General features: G+C 44.6%; 1 protein-coding gene across 4 annotated transcripts in view; it reads left to right on the top strand.

Annotated features, from left to right (window-relative positions):
* The window catches only part of LOC147026457 (uncharacterized), a 121,368-nt gene that overhangs the window by 82,718 nt on the left and 13,735 nt on the right, over positions 1 to 24,915 (top strand). For 2 of the 4 annotated variants that reach the window (XM_085881890.1, XM_085881889.1), the window contains exon 2: positions 17,666 to 17,788. The exons of 1 other annotated variant lie outside the window; for it this stretch is intronic. The gene's annotated coding sequence lies outside the window, so the exon portion shown is untranslated. Of the gene's footprint in view, positions 1 to 17,665; positions 17,789 to 19,174; positions 19,419 to 24,915 lie in introns of all 4 variants that reach the window. One more of the 4 variants, XM_085881891.1, reaches the window with a different exon arrangement.

Here is a 24,915-nt window from a genome sequence, read left to right as displayed (position 1 = left end):
TTTGTTTTACATTCGTTTACATGGCGACGTGTAACGTCACCGCTGAGAGGCGTCAGGACGTCATGACATCATCGGTCATTCGCTGATGTCATTATGTCTGTCGTCGATTACCGCTGAGAGGTGTAATTCCACTCCTCGAAAATAGCGTCTGCAATGTAAAACCCTCTTCTGCACATGCTGAATTCCTCAGAATGTGAATTTCACACAAAAAATGTAACAAGAAACATTGTATCTTCTATATATTAATACTGAAGGACCAATTTTGTGCTCCTCCTAGCGGTCGCGTCAGGTCTTTCTCGGTACTGTGACCTGGACTGAAAGAGACTTCGTACCTGTAAGAGTGCATAGCACATAGTGGCAAGAGTCAACTTTCAACTCTGAAGCAGAATAAACACTTTTCGTTGAGACGGGGGCGAGGAGTGAAGAGGCGGGGGCGGGGGATGAAGAAACGGGGGCAGATAGTGAAGAGGCGGGGGTGGGCGATGAAGAGACGGGGCGAGGAGTGAAGAGGCGGGGGCAGGGGATGAAGAGACGGGGGCAGGGAGTGAAGAGGCGGGGGGCAAGGTAAGCAAATTTTGGGGCGGGGGTAAGCAAATTAAAAGTGGGAGATGGGGGAAATGGGGCGGGGGATGAGTGGGCGGGGGCTGGGGTGAATTAGGCGGGGTTGAGTGTGAGGGGGTGGACAGGGGCCGGAGGCCCAGGGGCAAGTGGGGTGGGGAATCAAGAGACAGGGGATGGGGAGTGAAGAGGCGGTGGCGGGGCTGGGTAATTAAATTTTTGGGCGTGGGTAAGCAAATTGAAGGCGGGGGGTGGGAGGCGGGGGGAATGCGGCAGGGGCGGGGGATGAGTAGGAGGGGGCAAGCACGCCCTGTCCAGTCCATGTCCCTCGAATGTGGGTGAGCTGGTGAGGGTGGTTGAATGAACGGAATCCGTCTGTGACGGGGTTTCGGCTAGTATTATAATACCATTGAGACCTAAATTTGTGAATATCCAGCTATTTGTGTTCTTCCATAAGTATTTTACATTATGTTCCGTGCCTTGTATGAGGAACTCCATTCTGGATGTGAAATTTGATGGAGATGCTTCAATCTTACTCTCATGGCAACGAAAGCCCCTACTAGTTGTGAGCATTGAAATGAAACATGCAGATAAAGCTAGTATTGCCGATCAGTGACTTCTGATGACATAAGGTTCTTTCATCTCGGATTTTTCATGCACATTAGATCAGAAAAATAATTTGCAACCATTATTGTTATCATGGCTGGTAGTCATGTATTGCAGTCATAACTAGAAAGACATTCGGTAGAGTGCATACCTCCGCCAAGCTGATTAGTTTACGTTTTGTATCCCACTGACAGGCAGGATCTGGATTCTGACCTGAACTAAAATTTAATCGGCTTTAATAACATAGCTGTGACTTTTCAATTTCTGTTCAGTAATGTTTTTAAATACATTTGTTTTCGGTGAATGCCAAGCGGAATCATCTTCAAAAAATTCAGATTTGGCATATGAACTAACTCAACTAGCTTACAAAGGGGCATAATTTGTACACACATTGGCTTCCTTTTGTTAAAAAAAAACAAACAACAAATACATTTGACAAACTCCACTCTTTCCATTTGAACTGCATCCAAAAAATACAGCTAATCTGGCAAACCATAAGGACATTCGAAAAGGAAATAATAGTACCACCTTCCTGAAACTGCAAACTGCAAAACCTGCAGTCGCAAAAGACTTAAAAGCATCCATCTGGTTAGCTATTATATTTTAACAATTTATAGAGAAAATGTTTTTTTTCACAATTTTAAACTCTGTTCCCCTTTTTAAAATTTTGTCATGGATGAAAAGACATTCGAGGCATCTGGATCCTGAGTCCAGTCTTTATTCAACAGCACCTGTAAAACCTCTCAAAAACACTGCACTGGAAGATCCCTCAATAAAGCAAAGCCAAAGAATATTCGCATATGATGAAACCAACGATAAAATTAGAAGGGCATTTAGTAGAGTGCATACCCCCGCTACGTAATGCCTGATCCACAATAGCATATCAGGCCCAATACATTTTTGAAATACAAAGACTTAACAGAAGTAAATAGACACCTTAAATTTCTTCATTTCATCTGTACAAAGCAAGTTTTACTCAGTGATTTGAACTAATAGTCAACTATTAATTTGAGAAACAAGTTCCTGGGTCTTGTACGACAATTAACTATGCCTCAAACCCAGGGAGCACACAACCTTTGCGATTTTCAGAGGAAAAATTGTTGGCCAATTGGAAGGTGGAGTCAGCCAGCATCAGATAGCTCAGAACCTTGGCATTGCACTTTCCATGGTCAATCGGGCGATTGTGCAATTTACCAATGAAGGCAAGGAAACCACAGCTTCCTGTTCTGGTTGACACTGGCCCACAGAAAGGTGTCTTTGAGCTGTCAAGCGGTCCATTGAGAAAACTCCATGTTGCAAGGGAGCAGATGTTGTAGAGGAGGTCCAAGTTAGCTCAAGAAATGCTGTGTTGTACCGTCATCAACTGGGCTACTATGGGAGAGCAGCGAGGAGAAAACCTCTTCTTAGACCAGCCAACATTCAAAGGAGAAAGAAGTTGGCTGACGAGATGGTCACCAGACCCTTGGAGTTTTGGCAAACTGTCATTTTTTTTTCAGATGAGTCCCAGTTTGCTCAATTTTCTGAGAGTGGACACAAATGGGTCTGGAGACTTCCCAGTCAAGTGTTATCTTTCTTTTTTTTTCTTTTCTGTTTTTACCTTGTCGAGGCTCGTATGAGACCTAACACACAAACAGCAAGGGAGGCATGAGACAAGAGGGGCAGGAGTGGGAAGGAGAAAACAGTGGGGAACAGAGACATTAGGAGATCTATGGAAGGGAGAGGGATGGGGCAGGGAACATTGGGTATACAAGATGGACATTACAGGGTCTTTCAGGAAGGAAGTCAGGGAATTTGAAGGAGGTGGGTTTGGGGTGGATTAACGGGTTAGAAAAGATTGAGGATTTGGATGATGGATGATAAGAGGTGGTGGTGAACAGCTGTTTTGAAGACTTGGAGGGAAGAGTCGGATTGAACAGAATTGGGGAGTTTATTCCAAAGGCGGGAAAAAAGAGGAATTAAAGCGTGAAGGTGAGCAGTGATTCGTGATTTTGGTAGTTTTACCAGAAGGGGGTTGTTGGCGAACCTTGAGCGCCTTGCGGAAATGTGGTGGGGACAAATCGCATAGAGAGCAGGGGGGGAGCGAGGCTGGAGAGGAGACTGTAGAAGACAGAAACACCACCGACCAACCTGTGGTGATTGAGTGAGAGGCCCAAAGACTCAGTCTCATTGCGGGAGATGCCAATGATCTGAAATACCTTAGTTTCCACAGCGTGAAACCGAGAAAGGTGGGAGTCAGGAGCACCAGCCCAGAGGCAAGAGCAATACTCCATCATGCTGTCAACGAAAGCTTTGTATGTGGTCAGGAGCTCAGGTGGGCCGAGGAAGGACTTTGCACGATGGAGGATTCCCAGTCCGTGACTGGCTTTGGAGACCAGGTTGGAAATGTGACTTTCCCAGAAAAGATCATGGCAGATAGTGAGACCCAGAAACTTGAAAGAAAGGACTTCTTCCAGAGGATTGTTGGGAAACTGGTCCTTTTGGAGAGACATAGTGAGATTGTGAGCTTTGTACGGATTGTGAGAGACATTGTGAGATTGTGAGATTTTGAACCGATTGCAGCGAACTGTCAAACACGGTGGTTTTCAGTGATGGTGTGAGCAGCAATCTGCAGCACTGGTTGGTCAGAGCTTGTGGAGTGTGTTGGCAACATGAACTCTACGATATACGAGGTCCGTCTAACAAGTAACAGGACTGACTTCACAGAAATTTTATTCCAAAAATTATATGGAAATCACAGCTTGTCCCCTTCAAATAGTTTCCCTCCAGTCGAACACACTTTTCCATCCTCTTCTTCCACGCTTCGATGCACCCCCGGAAGGCTTCTTCTAGAATCCTCCGGAGGTCCATCGTCATGGCCCTTTTGATGACCTCCACATCTGGAAATCGGTTCCCCTTGATCACCCCCTTGAGCTTGGGGAATAGGAAAAAATCACAAGGGGTCAAGTCTGGCATATACGGGGGTTGCTCCAGAGTTGGGACGTTCCTCTCTGCCAGAAACTATCAGATGCTCAGTGCACTGTGAGCAGGGGCGTTGTCATGGTGGAGCACCCAGGCGTTGTTCTCCCACAGATCCCTCCTCTTCTCCCGGACTGATCTCATGAGGCGCTGGAGGATCTCCTTGTACACGTATTGATTCAATGTTTGGCCCTGTGGTAGAAACTCGAAGTGAACGATGCCCTTGATGTCAAAAAACTCGATGAGCATCACCTTGACCTTTGACTTGACATCCTTGCTTTCTTTGGTCTTGGTGATACCGGACTTTTCCACTGACAACTCTGCCGTTTGTTCTCGGGATCGTATTCGAATATCCACAATTCATCGCCAGTAATGATTCTCCCGAACAGGTCTGGATCGTCCTCGAGGCGCTCGATAATGGCTTGACAGACAATGAGTCTTTGCTCTTTCTGGTCCATGGACAACAGCTTGGGGACCATCTTTGCACACACCTTGCGCATTTTGAGATTTTCAGTTATGATGCTCCAGACAGTGTCCTTGTTGATGGAAAGTTCCTCAGCAATCATCCACACCATGAGTCGACGATCTGCGCATACCATCTGCTTCACATGCTCGATGTTGTCTGCCGTTCGGCTCGTTGAAGGTCTTCCAGACCGTGGATCATCTTCAACTTCCTCTCCTCTCTCTTTGAACCTCTTGTGCCATTCAAATGCACGTGTACGTGACATTGTTTCTTCTCCGTAGACTTGCTGCAGCATTGCGAAGGATTCGGAAGGTGTTTTGCCAAGCTTGGCAAGAAACTTCAGATTGGCTCTCTGCTCATGATTCATAGCGTGACAACTTGGACTAGACAACGTGTAAGGCACGACCTGTAAAAAAAATCACACAATGAGTGCAGTCAAACATCACCAATCGTATATATTGCTGGAATGTTGCGAAAGACTGTGACACAACCCGTTCATTCAAGTTGTGTAAGTGGAGCACACAGCAGGCTCAGTCCCGTAACTTTTTAAACGGACCTCATACATTTCCATCCTTGAGGACGGACTTCTCCCTGTCTTATCCACTGGTCAGATGGCTAAAACAACACTGTTCATGGAAGATCGAGATCCATGCCACACTGCAAAAAAATACGATGTTTTGACAAAAAAGAAAAAAAAAAGACAAAAAAGCACAATGTTTTCCAGACGATTAGTGTGAATTTTCATGACCATCCGACCATAACCCGAGGAGGAGTAGCATTTGGCGCGAAGGCACCTCCAGCTCTCGCATATTATCGATTTTTGCACGAATTGACCTTTGACCCCTGACATAGCGAAATCGGGCAATATGTCCTGAGGCAAAATTATAATTTCTCATTGAGTACCATAAACCTGCAAAGTTTCATTCATATCGATGCACTCACCTGGTCGCTAGGGAGCCTTCAATTTTCGCCAATTTTCACGCATACCCTAATTGTAGGGGGCGCTTCGGGTAAAGTATTCCATATATCACAAAAACCGGAATATATTTGATAGAGCATCACCTGTTGATCATTTTTGCCAAATTTCATAACCCTACGTGGGATAATGGCTTTTGGAATTGATTTCGCGTGAACGGTACCGATTTCGAAGGTTTTTCGGTTCTTGCTAGGGAACCAAAGCGTCCCTAGCAACCTTCACAATTTCCAAAGCACTAGGTCATAAGATGTACCTACCACCCGAGTTTGGTCAAAATCCGTCCACGTTTACTACCAATTATGCTGATGACAAACGAACAAACATCCAAACAAACATCCAAACAAACAGACAGAATTACAGACAATAAAGGTCACCTATTTTGGCGACCCAATAAACAAACAAGAAGAAGACATCGTGCATAGCACGATACTTGCAAAATACCTAAAACAAATGTGACCTAAAGGGTAATTGGTGGTTGGATTCAATGACCAAATTTGCAAATCCTCTTCAAATTTCAAGTCAATCGGATGAAAATTGAGGATTTTAGAAAGCTCACCTAAGTTGTTGACCTCTGGCCTATGTTGACCTTTTAGTCTATGCTGACCTCCAAAATAATTGGCTCATTGAATTCAGTGACCTGACATACAAATTCTCTTCAAATTTAAAGTCAATCAGATGAAAATTGAGGATTTTAGAAATACCACCTAAGTTGTTGACCTTTGGCCTCTGTTGACGTTTTGACCCTTTGACCTCAAAAACAATAGACTTTTTCCTTGTGACAAACTCGACCATGTGGTGAAGTTTCGTGAAGATCGGTTGAAAATTGTGACCTGTAGGTGACAAACAGACACATTTTATTAAAAATTGAAAAATGTGGGTGTTCCAAAACTTTTGACCGGTAGTAAGTGTGTGTGTGTGTGTGTGTGTGTGTGTGTGTGTGTGTGTGTGTGTGTGTGTGTGTGTGTGTGTGTGTGTGTGTGTGTGTGTGTGTGTGTGTGTGTGTGTGTGTGTGTGTGTGTGTGTGTGTGTGTGTGTGTGTATATATATATATATATATATATATATATATATATATATATATATATATCTTCTTCTTCTTCTTTCGGCTGCTACCGTTCGGGGTCGCCACAGCGGATCATCCGTGTGATCCGCATAGTGATTTGGCACATGTTTTACGCCAGATGCCCTTCCTGACGCAACCCTGGTCGCCTCTTACGACACAGGGATATGGTACACCTATTTTAACCGGGGTATACACCGGCCCAGTATACTGGTACTCATTTCGCCGACCTCGGAAGGATGACAGGCTGAGTCAACCCCCTGGTGTATTAATTCAGTGGCCCAACGGGGCTTGAACTCAGGACCTTTTGGATCCCAAGCCGCTGCCCTAACCACTGCGCCAACACCAGGATATATATATATATATCATATATATATATATATATATATATATATATATATATATATATATATATATATATATATATATATATATATATATATATATATATATATATATATATATATATATATATATATATATATATATATATATATATATATATATATATATATATATATATATATATATATATATATATATATATATATATATATATATATATATATATATATATATATATATATATACATATATATATATATATATATACATATATATATATATACAATATTGTTTCTCTCAAGGTGAGACTGATATCTGGTGACATTCATGATCATATTTCTCCAAACATCCCTATCCTGCACTGTTTCATGAAGCTCTGGTAGAGACAGTTTGGTTACAGCTTTTACACCATCCACCCAACACATACAGACTGCTTCATCTTCTTCCTTCACCCAATTCCCAGCATGGTTGACGTCTCAAGACCTTCGTTTCCTGGACACATGATGTGTCCAAAATATGATCGTTTCTGTTTTAGCCTCAGGGCTTCTAATGTACGTGGTGATATAATTACACTGTAGATGGACGGAGGTTATGTTTTCACCCCTGTTTGTCTATTTGTCTGTCGGTTTGTTTGTCTGTCTGTGAGCAGGATATCTCAAAAAGTATTAACGGATTCGGGAAAAACTTGGCGGACAGGTTGGATGTGTGTCAAGGACGAATTCATTTGATTTTGGTGAAGATCCAGATCCAGATCCGGAAATGATAATTTTTAAAGTGATTCTTCACCATTGTGAGATGGGGCCAAAATATATGCAGTATGATATTCCAAAATGTTGTGGATGAGTTATGACAAAACTTGCTGGATGAGTTGGGTAGGTGACAAGAAAAAGCCGATGATATTTTTGTTCAGATCCAGATGCAGATGTAGCCAATCAATTGGATACAAAACATAAACTGTTCACCCTTTCGGAGATATGTGCTCTACCGAGTGCCGTTTTGCTTTCTTAAAGCACTGATTTATTTGTTGTTCTTGCAGTCCATGGAATTTTTAACATTCATCTTCAACACCACATTTCAAAACTGTCAATCTTCTTCCTTTCTTTCTTTCTTTCTTTTTCACTGTCCATGACTCACATACATGCAGTATTTGTCACCAGAGTATTCAGCTGGTATTCTTAGTTTGTTTTGTCACATCCTTGTCTTTCTATAATCTAGATCTTTGTCAATCCTGGCGTTGCTGTTCTCCCCAACACTAACCATTTATGAATCTCTTCTCCACATTCTCCACTCACTTCAATTTTAGAACCCAGGAAGATTAAACGTTACACTATTTCCACATGATCGTCTCGCGCCCAATATGAACGCATCTATCTTCTGAGTTGACAAGATTTTAATCTATTTTAAGTTTTAAATAAAGACCAGCTTTTTAATTTTCCTTCTTTGCTGTTTACAGCAGTTTCATCAAGTCCTCTTTACTTTGTGCCAACAAAGTAATATCATCAGCATACTTTATGTTGTTGATACATCTTCCTCCAATCCTGACTCCATCCTTTATGTCATTCAAGTTTGATTTCCTCATGATGTACTCACTGTACAGATTGAACAAGTAAGGGGAGAGGAAGCATACCTGTCTCAGCCCTTTTCCAATTCCAAACCATTCTGTCTCTCCATAAATTGTTCATACTGTAGCTTCTTCTTTAGTGTGCAGGGTTCTTATCAGAAGTATCATGTGCTCTGGCATCCACATTATCATAATCCACTTCAATTAATGATCAATAATCAATGATTAAAAGGTTTTGATGTAATGTATTAAAACAGAGGTACAACTTTCTTTGATATTCCTTTGCTTTTTCAATGATCCACCTCAGATTTGCGATTTGATCTCCTGTACCGCTTCCTCTTATGAAACCTGCTTGCTCAACGGGCAGTTCTCATTTGATGAAGTCTTATATTCTGTGTTGAATGATTTTTCGTGATATCTTGCTTACATGTGAAGTCAAGGCAATAGTTTGGTTATTTGAAGATCAAGGCAAAGGGAGGAGGAGCTCCTTGTGATCCAACGGCCATCCATATCTAGTGGCCAACTGTCTGCATATGTCCTCCAGCAGTTGGGTTACTTTTTTTTTTTTTTTAGGAGGTTGGTGGGAGGATATGCACTCCAGCCACCATAAAACCATTCACGCTGCAAAACATAAGAAAAACGCAAATAAAATTGAAAACCCACTCCGTGGGAGTACTTTCTGTGCAGCTGCCCTTTGCAGGGCAGCTCACCAGATGATGGGATTGGGGAAAAGCCATCGAGATGCCCACTCTTTGATAATAGGAGGAAAACCATGGTCGTCAGATTGCGGTCGTGTTTCGGGGTGGTACTGAGGTGTCGTCTACCAGATGGTGGTCTTCTTGGGATAGCCTGAGGCGGTTCCTTCGGGTGGGTGCCTGGAATGTCCTATCCCGAAGAGAGGATGATAACCTGTCTCTGTTATCATCTGAGCTCAAGCATTTGAACATCGGTATTACAGCACTCTCTGAGGTTCGAAGACCGGATAGTGGGGAGATCATGCCGGGCGGTTACACCAACTATTGGTGTGGTCACTCTGATGGTTACCATGCCCAAGGAGTTGCTGTAGCTGTGTCCAATAAGCTGACTCCAATGATAATTGAGGTAACACCGGTCAATGAGCATATTATAAGATGAAGGATTCGTCGCTCCTTGTGTGTCATTTCCCTGGTCTCTGTGTATGCTCTGACTGAGACGAGTGATCTCACCGTGAAGGACACACTGTATACCATGCTTGAGTTTGTGGTTGATCAGTTTCCCAGGCAGGACACTCTTCTAGTCTGAGGAAATTTCAACGCAGCGACTGGAACTGATAGGGATGGTTATGAGACATGAGGGGTCACCATGTGTCTGGAACTGTGAATCAGAAGAGTACTAAGTTCCTTGACTTTGCAAGAAATCATGGACTGAGGGTGGCTGGACTTGGTGTTGCAACACTTGTGGTGTGGCAAAGGAAATTTATCATGGGCTCATTGATGGTCGTTGGAGGATGATCCAGAAAAGCATGGTCCACCAGAGTGCTCAGTTCCTCAATACTGACCACAGGCTTGTGGTAGCAACTCTGAAGTTGCAGTTTAAATCTGGGAGAATGGTACCATCCCAGCCTAAAGCTGGATGTTGTAAAGCTCAAGGATGAGAGGGTAGCTGAGGAGTTTGCAAACAGGCTGAATGGGAATTAGGGGGGTCTGGGTGCTTTGGGGAATCCTGAAGAGTTGTGGAGTGCCTTCATCCGTAGAGCAAGACTGGAGTGCCTTCATCCGTAGGAGAGATCAAGCTGCAGTGCATCGTTTGGGAATGTCAAGATTTCTGACCTTGAATTTTTGTTAACACAAGGTTGAGGCTCATATGAGAGCAAACACACAGAACGTACAACAAGGGTAGCATGAGACAAGAGGGGCAGGAGAAGGAAGGAAAAAACAGAAGGTAACAGAGTCATAAGGAGATCTGTGGAAGGGAGAGAGATGGGGTGGTATACACAGGGTAAACAAGATGGACACCACAGGGACTTCCAGGAAGGAAAGCAGGGGAGACAAACACCACTGTCCGGAGACAAACACCACTCGAACATGTCCGGAGACAAATTTCTGTCTGGACATAAGTATTGTCCAGGCACATTCGTTGACAAACACCGCCCAGACGGGTCCAGAGTGAAGCTGTCTGGAGACAAACACCACTCGGATACATCCTGAGACAAACTCCCATCTGGACATGTCTGGAGACAAACTGGCTGGACACATCCGGAGGCAAGCACCGCCCGTAAGCATCTGGAGACAAACATCACCCAGACAGGTCCGGAGACAAACACTATCCGGAGACAAACACTATCCGGAGATAAACAGTGCCTGGACACATCCATAGAAAACTCCGTCCAGACACGTCCGGAGATAGACAACACCCAGACACGTCCAGAGACAAACTCTACCCGAACATGTCTGGAGACAAACAATGCCCGGACACTTTTGGATACAAACAACGCCTGGACAAAACCGGAGACAAACAATTCCCGGACACGTCTTGAGACAAACTCTGTCCAGACACATCTGGAGAGAAACAATGCTCAGACAGGTCCGGAGACAAACAAACACTGTCCGGAGATAAACAATGCCTGGACACGACTTGAGACAAACTCCGTCCAGACACGTCTGGAGACAAACTCAAAGGCTGAAGGACTATGCTCTATCATAGTCATATAGCGTGGCATTTGAGTATTCATTCGCTGGTTATAAAGTTTGTTTTTGTTTCTTTTATGGAGCATAAACCTGCTTTGCAATTTTCAGTCTTTTTCTTCATACTGAAAGGGGAGGTGTAATGTTATTGTTGAATTATATGTTTGCTTGATTGGTTGTATTCATCTGGCCTGTACGTGTTGTGCACATGCACCAATACATCCGGCAGCTGGTTCAGGCAAGTTGATCCCATCGTATCCGTCATCACTACACTGATCTCGAGAAGAAAAAAAAACTCACATGCATGTGTAAGCCACCATTCATTATTTGAGTGCCACGTTTCAACAATATCGTAAATGCATGTCCGAGAAATGGTTGAGGACATGTTTACATTGGGTTTTTTTGCAACTAAAATGGCTGCCAGTCTACCAGTTGGCCATCTTTGATCAGATCGCAAAATAAAGTTAGGTGCAAGTGTATGCCATTGTGTACTGTTCATTGTCATTTTGAATAAAATCGGACCATGCATGTCTGATAAATGGTTGAGGACACATTTAAGGCAGAAAATGGCTGCCAGTCAGCCCTCTTGGATACGATCTTGAAAAAAAATGATGTGCTTATGTAAGTCATCATTCTTTATCTGCCTGCTAAGTTTGAACAACATCGGTAAATGCATGTTGGAGAAATGGTTGAAGATATCTTCAACATCGGGTTTTTCAACTAAAATGGCCACCAGTCGGCCATCATGGATCTGATGTTGAAAAAACATGACTTACTTATGTAAGCCATTATTCATTATCTGTTTGCCAAGTTTGAATAACATTGGTAAATGCATGTCCGAGAAATGGTTCAGGTGTTCAACATGGGGGTTTTTTTATAACTAAAATAGCTGCCAGTCGGCCATCTTGGATCTGATATCAAAAAAAAAATGATGTGCATATGTAAACCATCATTCATTATCTGTTTGCCAAGTTTGAATAACATGGGTAAATGCATGTCTTAAAAATGTTTGAGGACGTGTTTGACACCGGCTTTTTTTTTTAACTAAAATGGCCGCTAGTCGGCCATCTTGGATCTGATATCGAAAAAAATGATGTGTATATCTAAACCATCATGTGTTGTCTTTGTGCCAAGTCCGAATAAAATCTGTCCAGATATGTCCGAGATATGGTTGTGGACGCACGCATGCACAGACACAAAAATTGAAACCAAATCCATAAGCCTCTGTTTCGGAATAAGTCCAACAGGGGCTAACAATCCCTGAATAATGAATATCCTGACAATGTAGTGTCTGGGAATGGAATAACAAGGCCTATGTTTTGATGGACACAGAGGAGAATTTTGAGAAAAGGGGTGACAAAGAAGGTAAGACGAGCAACAGACTTTGACTTTTACAGCTTAGGAATTGGTGGGGTTGCATTTGGAGATAGGGCAGGTGTGTGGTGATGACAGATGGTTCAAATACTGGATCAACTAATTGTGGAAGACTGATAGGTCAATTATCCGTCTGCAACCGAAGAGGAAAAGTCACTGTTGTTTTGCTTGTGGACAATTCTGATAAGGGCCAAACCTTTAGCTTGTACTGTATCCAGGAATACTTGGATGGGACGAGAAATAACAACTTACAATGGACAAGAATTGAACACTGCGACGAGAGCAGGAATGCCAAGGAATGACGTGGCCCAGTGGAATATTCTGAGTCAGCATCTGGCTTTCGCAGCAACTTTGGAATTTTTGTTTTTTCTACCTACGTCAGCTCACGTCTATGGTTTTGCTCAAAATATCAACAGACTTCATCATCTAGAGGTTGCTCGTAGAGGAAATATTTTCAAGGAGGTTTTTGTGTCGTGGCCAGGTATGGATTTGGAAGGTTTGTAAAATGTCATTACAGCAATCAGACAGGCTTGGCGTTCATTCTCTCAAAAATGATTCCAAGAATTGGCCTTCGTTCCTCTCGAATAAGAGGGTTCCAGCACTAAAACTGGTTTGCAGATAGCAAGGTTATAATGGACCCTTGGGGATATGATGTCAAAGGAATTTATGGTGATAAAACATCTTTCGAGAATATGTTTGGGAGATTGTGTGATGTTTAATTGTTGCCGTATGTATTCATGTTATGACCTTGTCGACTTGTACATTCATATACATCATTGATAGACAAAGTCCATCTCTCCCAGAGTGTACGTTTGAATTGGAAAGGTATTTATGCGGTCCATGTCACCATGTTTTCCCCTGGTTACGAGAATTCAGAATTAACCAGCTATAATCTGGAAGCAAGAACTGAATGATGTGGACTTGATTATAATCAGAAGCGTTGCTTTTGCCCTTTGAGGTGAAACAACCTCTCATGCCTTGGAATTTGCAATAACAATGATGTAATGAATGATGCATTCCTCACTGATGGAAAGATTTGAGGGAGAGAAGAAAATGCTAACATCAACATATGTTTAACTGGCTGCAAGTAATTTTGCAATAAGTCTGCCACTCAAAGCAGAGCTACAGTATGTTATTAATAAGAATTTGATTATGCATTTCAAAAGTGCTGGGATATAAACTTTACCATAAATCTAGGGGATTTGAATATTACATATCAATCAAATCAGCGTTATTTCTCTTAAACATAGCCTATTACAGCTCTGAGCCCTCAGCAAGGCTGATGGGAAAACTTCAATAAAGAATGCGATCGTTATTGATTGATCTTTTGAATCCTATTTAATCTTTCAATTTTCCTTCCCATCAATGGGAAAATTGTAAAACTCTACATCGGTGACCTCTTTGCATCATTTTTTCCATGCGCTTGATGATTTTGTGGAGGGGTAAGGAGGGGATGCGAACACCTCCATTATACTGTATTACTATATATGAAAAGAATGGTGGAAGGTTTCGCCCCTTTCCGACCTTTCCTCATGCATTATTAGCCCCCGTTGGATTTAGTTCGAAACGGGGGCTGATGGATTTGGTCTCGGTTTTCATGTCCGTGCTTGCGTGCGTCCGCAACCATATCTCTGACATGTACAGGCTGATTTTATCCATACTTGATACTAAAAAAACAACACATAATGGTACACATATTGCATGTCATTATTTTCTGAATTCAGATCCAAGATGGCCTACTGTCGGACATTTTAGTTTTAAAAAACCCATGGTTGAACACGTCCTCAACCATTTCTCAGACATGCATTTACCGATGATGTTCAAACTTAAAACACTGATAAAGAATGATGGCTTACATCGGCCCATCAGATCCAAGATCGAGATCACATCCAAGATGGCCGACTGGCAACCATTTTCTTACTGAAATGTGTCCCCAACCATTTCTCAGACATGCATGGTCTGATTTTGTTCAAACATGGCACAAGCACAGTACATGATGGCAAACTTTGAGTCTCACTGTATTTTGTGATCTGATCAAAGATGGCCGACTGGTAGACTGTTGGCCATTTTAGATGTTACCCCCCCCCCCCAGTATCGAACACATCCTCAACCATTTCTCAGACACGCATTTACTGATATTGTTCAAACTGGGAACACAGATAAGCAATGATGGCTTACATCTGCATGCCATTTTTTTTTTCGATAACAGATCGAAGATGACAGACTGGTGACCATTTTAGTTGTAAAAAAAAAACCCCGATGTTGAACACGTTCTCAACCATTTCCTGGACATGCATTTACTGATGTTGTTCAAACTTGGCAGACAGATAATAAATGATGGATTACATATGCATGTAATTGTTTTTCAGGTTCAGATTCAAGATGGCCGACTGGCGGCCATTTTAGTTATTAAAAATCCGATGTTGAAAACGTCCTCAACCATTTCTCGGACATGCATTTACTGACGTTGTTCAAACCTGTTGCACATATTCGGAATGATGGCTTACATATGCTCGTCATATTTTTGGGGGGTTCATCTCCAAGATGGCCAACTGGCGGCCATTTTAGTTATTAAAAAGCCCATGTTGAACACTTCAACCATTTTTTGGACATGCGTTTACCGATGTTATTCAAACTTGGCAAACAGATAATGAATCATGGCTTACATATGCACGTCATTTTTTTTCGAAATCATATCCAAGATGGCTGACTGGCGGCTATTTTAGTTATAAAAAAAAGACCCCATGTTGAACTCCTGAACCATTTCTCAGACATGCATTTACCAGTTATTTAAACTTGGCACAGAGATAAAGAATGATGGATTACATAAGTAAGTCATTTTGTTTCGAGATCAGATCGAAGGTGGCTGACGACTGGGTGGCAATTTTAGTTGTAAAAACACCCGATGTTGAACAGGTCCTCAACCATTTTTTGGACATGCTTTTACCGATGTTATTCAAACTTGGCAAACAGATAATGAATCATGGCTTACATATGCACGTCATTTCTTTTCGAAATCATATCCAAGATGGCTGACTGGCGGCTATTTTAGTTATAAAAAAGACCCCATGTTGAACTCCTGAACCATTTCTCAGACATGCATTTACCAATGTTATTCAAACTTGGCACAGAGATAAAGAATGATGGATTACATAAGTAAGTCATTTTGTTTCGAGATCAGCTCGAAGGTGGCTGACTGGTGGCAATTTTAGTTGTAAAAACACCTGATGTTGAACAGGTCCTCAACCATTTCTCGGACATGCATTTACCGATGTTGTTCAAACATGTAACACAGATAAAGATTGATGGCTTACATAAGCTCGTCATTTTTGTTCGACTTCAGATCAAACATGGCCAACTGGCGGCCATTTTCTTACTTAAATGTGTGCCCAAACCTTTCTCAGATATGCATGGTCTGATTTTGTTCAAACGTGGCACAAGCACAGTACATGATGGCATGCATGTACGCTACACTTTATTTTGTGATCTGATCATTGATGGCCGACTGGTAGACTGGCGGATATTTTAGTTGTACATAAATATGGGCTAGCCCTTTATCTCCGTACAGCAAAAATCCTAAAACAACGGGGGCTATGATATTTTATGACTTTTTTACTTGGCATTTTTTAATTTTGTTGGCCAAGATCGAAGCTCATGGAAGAGCGAAGTTATCGAGGGAAAAAAATACAATGAGCTGAGAGTGGAGGCAGTGTGCCACAGTTAGGCACAATAAGCAAGGGAATGGAGGAACAGGTAAATAGAGAGGAGGGGAAGAAACAGCAATCACCAAGTACAATGATTGAGCTAAATAGGGTTAATGGGGATAGTTGAGATCGTGGATAGAAATGAGGGATGACATGACATGGTTGTACACCTCGTTTTTGAAGCTCTGGAGGGAAGAGTGGTGTTTAACACCCTCATGAAGGTGCTCCACAAATTGGAGAAGCAAGAAACAAAAGAGTCGAGGGGTGCAGTTAGCCTCGATTTTGAAAGTTTAACAAAGAGGGGATTCCTGGAAGATCTTGGAGCTGCTGGAGAGAGTTGTAAGGCTGAGGTAGCATAAGGAGCTCGACCAGAGGAGAGGTGGTAAAAAAAGAAATGTGACCGACCTGCTTTGTGCTTCTGCCTCATCATTGCGAGAAATGGCAATACTTTTCCAGAATCATGACTCACCTCCACTCATTCGTTCCTCTGTTTTTTTTGTTTTTTTTTTCCGCCAATGGAACCGACTTCCTCAGTCTCTTCAATCACATTTTTCCATCCAGTTATTTAAGGGAGCTGTTCACCACCACCCCCCATTCAAAACGATGATTCTTTCTATCCCCATTAACCCTCCCCAAGCCCACCTCTTTCCAAACATCCAGCCTTTCCTTACTGAGAGTTTTCTTCTGTAACCACCTTATCCTCCCCATGCATCCTCCCCTACCCCTCATACTTCCCCACATCCCTTGTTTGTTCAAGTCTCCATTTATTTTGTCCCTCATCCCTGCTCTTGGTGTGTTTCCTGCTTCTCTTTCTGCAGTTCCTTTTGTTCTGTTACATCCTGATTCGTTCTGTGCTTGAGCTCCTCAATGAGCCTCAACTTTGTATACAACAAAAAACTTTTACTTACTTTCCTTCCTACCATATCCTTTACCCCCCCCCCAACATTCCTTTCCCTTTTCTCCTCAACTCCCCAACTCAATACTCCCACCAATATCTCAATTTGAGATAAAAAAAAGATTTCTTCATTTTCTCCCCTCACCCCGGCCCGCCCCATCGCTCCACCCACTTCCCTGGCTGCCCTATATATAATATATAGATGCTCCAAAACCACAAAAAGAAAACAATTGCAGTTTTTTTCATCCATTTCCAAAATGGACTTCATCCATTTCCAAAAAACGCTCAACACGGCCAGTCTGATCCCTTGAGGTATAATTATTGCACAGATATATCCTCAATTTCACATGACCATCACAGCGAATCCTAAAAAAATGTTGACGTGAATAGGTAAATGAAATTCCTTCTGTGCTGCAACTATTTGTGAACTTTTTCTTGTCTCTTTCAACCCAATATTTTTTTCTTTAATGTCTCCTTCCCTCTCCTCTCTATCCTTGTGTGGCAGGCCACCTGTGAGTTGCGAGATCTGAGGGAGTTTTACAGCAGCAAGCTGTGTTGTTCATGTGCCAAACTGCACCAAGTTGTTGCTGTAACTTATCTATACATGAGATTCCTCATCGGTTTATTGGTGAGATGGCTTGCTGGTAGTTTTCATTACCCAATTGTTTTCATGATATCATGCTGTTTTTGACATTTGTGTTGAAGTTGAATCACTGCCACATCATTTAGGATAATGGCTTCTGTTTTCATTCTCAAAAGTTTAACAAATATATACTTTCTTTTGAAAGTTGGGAAAGTGTTTTATTACTATTATTATCAATGGTTCTTCTTCATCTTTTTCTTCTTATACGACGACTACTACTACTACTACAATTACTTAGTAAACAGCCACAATTCCCACCTTCATGCGAAGTCGGCCAAGGACAATTTTTGGTCTAAATCTTTCACAAACTGGCTGGCGAAGCATGACTTACAACGAAAGTTGATTTGGCAGTAATTACCTCCACCACCGAAGGTGAAGGAGGTTGTTTTCACCCCCTTTATATCTGTTTGTTACTTACGAAATCTAAAGATTTTGTAAGTATACTGAACAAAAATCTAAACGCACCAACCTAAATATCTAAGTCAAGATTGCCATTATGGGAAAATGGTCAAACCGATGATATGTTTGAGCAATGGTTCCTTTGTTTTGCTCAAGACAGATGTTCCCATTGAAATTGACCACTCTGAGTGTGTGGACTCACACGTTGAGTAATCCTTCCCATGAGCACCATGGGGCTTGACAGAGTGATGGTCAGTGAGCGTGACCAGGACACAAACACTCCCTATAGCTTGCCCTATAAAAGGCCTCCCCAAAATGTGGACTGGTGCCAAATGTCAACATGTCACAGATGTCACAAATCTTGAGGGAGCGCGCCATTGGCATGATGAATGCTGGGACGTCAGTACGGGCCGTTGCAGCACACTTCAATGTCCACCACTCCACCATTAGCTGCCTGAGAACGCGCCTCAGAGAGACTGGAAGCACCTGAACCGCCCACATGCCCGGCGACCACGTGTGACCACCGCCGGTCAGGATCGTCACATGAGGCTGCAACATCTCCGGGATCGACTCCGACCGGCCATGAGGACTGCCGATGAGACTGTCGGGCTGCATAACAGGCGCAGGCGATAATCTGGTGATGTCCATGCGCCGGAGATGCACCGCTCTGCGCGTCGCCAAAGGTGGACACACCCGCTACTGACTGTGTGAACTCTGACAGTGACACCTCGGTTGTGTCGGCTGTTATAGCGCAAAGACTGTCGCCAGAATTCTCAAGGAACTCTTTGAAATTTAATGCTCAATTGTCATGGATTCTATAACCAAATTGTTGTGAAGATTTAGTATTAATGAGTTTGAGGTAAAATAGTAACAATCGCTTGGTGCGTTTATATTTTTGTTCAGTGTATATTGATGACTTCCATCATCTGTTTATGTGTTTGTTTGTTTGTGTGTGTGTTTGTTTGTTTGTAGGCATGATAACTCGAGAACTGAAGAAGCTACCAATGTCAAATTACACCACGTGATTCAGGAGGGTGATGGCTAGTGCTGATTAGATTTTGGTCAAAATCGGTCAAAGGTCAAGGTCACAGTGAGGTCAAACATTCGATTTTTGATGGTTTGGTACAGAATAATGGTAGAAACTTCTGGTTTGCGTTGCTACCTTCTCCAGAGACAGCTTTTATGAGACAAGGTCAGAGGTCAAGTTGACGATTTCGTAAGTACCACTCTATGACTGTTTGTTTGTTTGTTTGTTTGTTTGTGTGCAGGATATGTCAAAACGTTTTTGACGGATTCGGATGAAATTTTGTGGGCAAGTTCGGTGTTTAACAATGACGAAGTAATTCGATTTTGGTTATGATCTGGATCTGGATCCGACTACTGGAATTTTTTAAGTGATTCTTCACCATTGAGAGATAGCGCCAATAACGAGACATAGCACGATATCTCAAAAAGTTGTGTACGGATTCGGATGAAACTTGGTGGACATGTTGGGTGTGGCAAGGATGAAGTGATTCGATTTTGGTGAAGATCCGAATCCAGATCTGGAAACGACAATTATTTAATTGTTTATATATGATTCTTCACCATTGAAAGATAGGGCCAAAAACGATATATAACATATTTCAAAAATGTAATGGGCCCGATATGTTCTCATGGAGCATGCATTGCATGGTGGAGGAATGTGCTCCACCGAGTGCCTTTCTAGTTTGTCATTTGTTCAGGGCAACAGCAATTACTCACCTGCTCTTCATAAAAGACACTATGGGATCTTTCATCCAGCAAAGACCACTGCTGGTAGACTGGTCCACCAGCTTAATCTCAATTTGATGGACATGGCATACATCGAGGAATCCATTGTCCGGCCTGCAAAATACCAGGGTGACAATTTATATCTTGGTCTGGATTCAAACCCAGGGTAGACAGCTTAGATGCGAGTGTGCCTACCTCCAGGCCACACAAGCCTTACACAGAGCTGTTTCCCTGGCTGGGGGGGTTATATTTTGGATATTGTTAGGCCGTTCGTCTGGATGGAGACGACTCAAAATGACGACATATTTCTTTCATATTCGGCACATGAATGCCATAATATCTGGAGATGAGGCCCGTCCAATGATTTTGGGATCAGAGCCAATTTGGAATTTAGGCAATTTTATGGAGAATAGTACAGGATTATACAGTATGCTTTAGGGAACGATTATTTATTTATATGCATTTCACCACCTCCATGACCATTACACAACTTTGCATTATTTATTTATTTATATAAATTTTACCATTCATTATACAACCAACATACCACCTTGAATCATTTATGTAGTTAACACTTTAACATCCCCACTACCAACATTCTACATTATTCTTTATATATGTATATTGTGTATATATATATATATATATATATATATATATATATATATATATATATGCATATACATATATATATATGCATATACACATACATATCTATACATACATACATATATATTGTTGTGGTTACCAGATTCGCAAACCACCATTCAGGTCCCTTAGGTGAGGTATCTCGGTAAGTGCATGTGTAGTTAGGCCCAAACCCGTTGTCTAGTGGGAATACATGTCATTTATACGTGCTGCGACTCTTCAGGATAGCCGTTTTTCTTTTACTATCTTTATTTTGGACCAACCGCCATGATCACAACCACAACATCAACCACCGACCACAACCACCGCTTCACCACAACCGCCACGACCTTCACGCACACCTCACAACCGTAGCATCGCCACCGTTCTTGCCCCGCTGTGGGTACCGGTGTTGGATTCGTGCAGAGCGCGCGTCGAACAGCATGTACAAAATCACGGATTTTGTGCTTCAAAAACGGATCAAAAACGACACACGCCCACTTTTTGCCGTCCAATCGGTGAGCGAGGGGCGAATTGGCCCCGCCCCCAGGGCGATCGATATATGCAAATTTGTGGATCAAAAAGCCTTCACGCCCACTTTTTCTCGGGCCAATGGGGAGCGAGGTGAAAGGTCAAAGGGAGGGGGTAAAAGGCGAAGTTACGGGGGGATAAAAGGACGGTGTTCGTCAGTCAGAACGAGAACGGAAAAGGAGAAGGAGAGTCGCAAACGAGAACGAGAAGGAGTCGAGAACGAGAAGGAGTCGGAACGGAGGGGACGAGTGTGGAAGACTGGAGCCCGAAGCCTGCAGTGGCTGGAGAAGCTGAAGAGAGTCGGACGAGGGGGTGCTCGCGTCGGTGCCAGGAGCTGCACGCCCGAGGGAGGCCAGCAGCGCGACCTGGCCGAGGTGGAGACGCACACCAGGGATAATAAAGATCCTCTATACCCCGAGCATCAGCAACCCCCTCCTGTTTCCCCCCGCGCTGAGATAGTGCGACCAAGGGGGCCCCGTTCCCACCCCCTGCCAGGCACTGTCCGCGAGGCCCGCGGGTTGCGGGGCCATCGCCGCTCCGCGTCTCATCACCAGACGGGTAGGCCCGACCCGGTCTCGGCCTCAGGCCTGCCTCATTCTTGAGGTATTTCTTTTCCTTGGTTTTGGGTATGTGTTGTCGGCGCCGTCTGTGAAGTAGAATTGTATAAGTGTTGCCGTGTGCTCGGTAGTCGGTATTAGCTCTGCACTGTGTTTTCACTTTTATGTTTGCTTTTTGTGTAAATGGAATTGTTTTCTTTTTTTTTGTGTGCATTTGGTGGAATTGTATTTGTGTGCTTCCCGTGTGCCGCGAATAAATGTGCTTTATTGTTGAACTGTTCTCCCGCTTCGCTTCGTCTTTTCCTCCATTGAATCCCCATCTTGCTTCACGTAAAGGGTTGGTAGTGGGCTGAATACGCCCGATAATTAATCGAACCGTCGAGGTCGACGATAACACCGCTCGGTTATTCTGATAGTACGGAACGGGTCGCTTAAGTGGCCCGTGTCCGAAGTCGACCTGCGGCGAGGTGCGATCGCCCGGTCTACCCTCCGCGTGGGTACTTAGGTAGTTCGAATTTGGCGAGCAACCCTATCCCACGCGGGGGCTGATTGGCTCGATCGCGGTGAGACCGAAAGGTCCACCCGTGACTGGTTCCCGGCGTTAGTCCGAGAGGGTCACGACTGGATTGTCCGTCCGGTGGGCGACGTGCCGCGATTCGAGTTACGTGGCCGTCCGCACGCCGGCGGGCGCGAAATCCGCAACACTGGTGTCAGGAGTGGGATATAAACTCATCGCCCTCCTCGCGGCACTGGTATCGGAGAACAGGAAAACGGGCTCTCCTGTCTCCGGCTAAATTCACGGGAATCGGTCCAGGGGTGAGAGAAGCGACCCCCGATTCCCTCCAAATTACGAGCGAGCAAATTAACCCTTCACGAGAAGCAAGATGGCGTCTCAAGGCGAGCGGGAGCCGGGGGTATTAGAAATGTATATGTGTAATAATGTAGAGTCCATGGTCCAGGATGGAATCCCCGTGCAGGAAATGTTGATTGTGCAGGAACACGGACCCGCCCAACTGAACCCAGGGCCCGAGGTGGGTGCGGCAGCGGCCGCGGTGTATGACACCTCCCCCCCCCTCTCCACCAAGACCCTTCCCCAACCCCTGCCGAAACGGCTCACTCAAGCGCACCCGACGTGGCCCAGCTATGCGCCATGCTGGCGGCAATGACAAATGAAATAAAAAACGAAATGAAAGACATGAACAAGCAAATGAATGAAGTGAAAACGACGATGGATGCGAATACACAACAAATAAACGAAAAGATGGATGCAAACGCAAATGAATTTATAAACGAAATGAAAAGCATGGGCAAGCAAATGAAAAAAGAAATGAAAGAGCTACGGGGTGAGACGCAGAACATGGGCCGATGCCTGCAGGCGGGCATGAAGGCCGTGACCAGGGAGCTGGGAATGGCGACTCCACGTGTGGGAGCAAACGAGCTGGAAGGGGGTGCAACGGCTGACAGGCCCGCGGTGGAGGTGGGTAAAAAAATAATTCTTGGGGCGTGTTGGGCGAGGGTCGTGACAGAGGAATCGACGGTGACCAAAAGGGAAAAATTAAATGGGGAGACCAAAACGTGTGAGACGAGACACGAGGTGACGACAAAGGAAATAATAATAGTTGAGACAAGGGAGGTAAAGGGTGAAGAGTTGGCAGTGACGGTAGCCGGGAAGGGAACGATAGAGGAGAGACTACACGATGAAGACGGGGTAAGTGACGTGCACACACACACGGAGGTAGTGGAGGATAATGGGGGTGAGCTCGCGGAGCGTGTGGGGACCCAGTGCGAGCACCTGGATGGCCTCCTCCAGGAACGAGGGGAGGGAGTATGCCCCCTTGAGGCGAGTCACGACCAGGTGAGTTCGGTCGTGCTTTGCGAGGTTGAGAGGACGGGTGCTGTGGACAGGTGCTTGGAAAGCTTGGGGGGTATAGAGGCCCCGGAGACTCTTGTGGGGACACGAATCCCCAGTGTGGTTGTCCCTGTGTGTGTGGTGCAAGGTGTGAGTGCGGCCCCGTGTGTGGAAGCGACCCCGTGTGTGAGTGGTGTAGTGGCGATGGTGCCAGGGTACGTGCTTCCCAGCACGCCGTGTGTGGATGAGGCACCGTGTGTGAGTGTCGCCGTGTGTGTGAATGAGGCACCGCGGGTGAGTGCCCTCGCGTGTGTGAGTGAGGGACGGTGTGTGGATGAGGCACGGAGTGTGAGTGAGGCACCACGTGTGAGTGGTGTGGTGGCGAGTGTGCCGGAGTGTGTGCTTCCCAGCACGCTGTGTGTGAGTGAGGTACCGCGGGTGAGTGCCCCCGCGTGTGTGGATGAGGGACGGAGTGCGAGTGAGGCACCGCGGGTGAGTGCCCCCGCACGCGTGAGTGAACGGCCGTGTGCAAGGTCGCTGTGTGCAAGGGAGACCGTGTGTGTGAGAGAGCGGTATGAGAGGGAGATGTCGGTTGGCATGCGGGAGCACGCAGCCGCGTCTCCCGGTGTGAATGTGATGGTGTGGACTGTGTGCGTCGTAACACGCAGGTGTGCGTGTGTTGAATGGCGAAGACGGAGACGGCGACAGAGGAGAGAAAGCCGAGTAGCGGCTGTAGTTGTTTCGGGGACCGTGCCGGGTTCACCCAGCAGTGAGCACGCGGTCCGTGCTGTGCAACGCACGAGACCGCCACGTGCTCGCTTGCGAGAGTGAAGTCCCGGTCCGGAAACGCACGCGGTGGATTTGCCGATCCCGCGGACGGACAAAGTTTAGGCAGGTAAATGGATTTGGACCGGACGGGTTCTCCACGCGATCGTGTGTGTTAAGCTCCAACGGGCAAAGCACATGTGTTCGCGTGGGGAACCCCTCGAGACGTGGGGCTTGTGGTTTTTTTTGCGCACGGTGACGTCATGGCTGCACGTGGGGTTGGAATCCGGCAGGAGCGGTATCTCTGCCGGATGGTCCCGTCCAAGGAGGGACGAGGAACACGTGCAGCTGCATGACGTCACGGGCAGGTGCAAAGTGCGCGAGCTCTGAGTTGCCGCGCAGGTGCTGCGCATGAAAAAAAAAAAAAAGCAAGCCTCACTTTCGGGTGTACAGGATTCCTGGGCAAAGGGTGGAAGACCCCCTTGGCCTGGGCACAGGATGGAAACTAGTTAGGGGGAAGGGTTAGCTTAGTTAGACCGACTTCATGGGGCAGGGGTAAGTCCTCATGGAGTCCGTGGAATGGATTAGTTAGAGGGATTGTAGCCAGATTTAGGTTGGGAAATAAAATGATT

The sequence above is a fragment of the Eptatretus burgeri genome, chromosome 5 (genome assembly GCF_056783735.1).
Source record: "Eptatretus burgeri isolate ZD-2024b chromosome 5, Ebu_testis_v1, whole genome shotgun sequence".
NCBI classification, from domain to species: domain Eukaryota; kingdom Metazoa; phylum Chordata; class Myxini; order Myxiniformes; family Myxinidae; genus Eptatretus; species Eptatretus burgeri.
The sequence above is the reverse complement of the archived record's forward strand: the minus strand, read 5'-3'. Positions and strand labels throughout refer to the sequence as shown.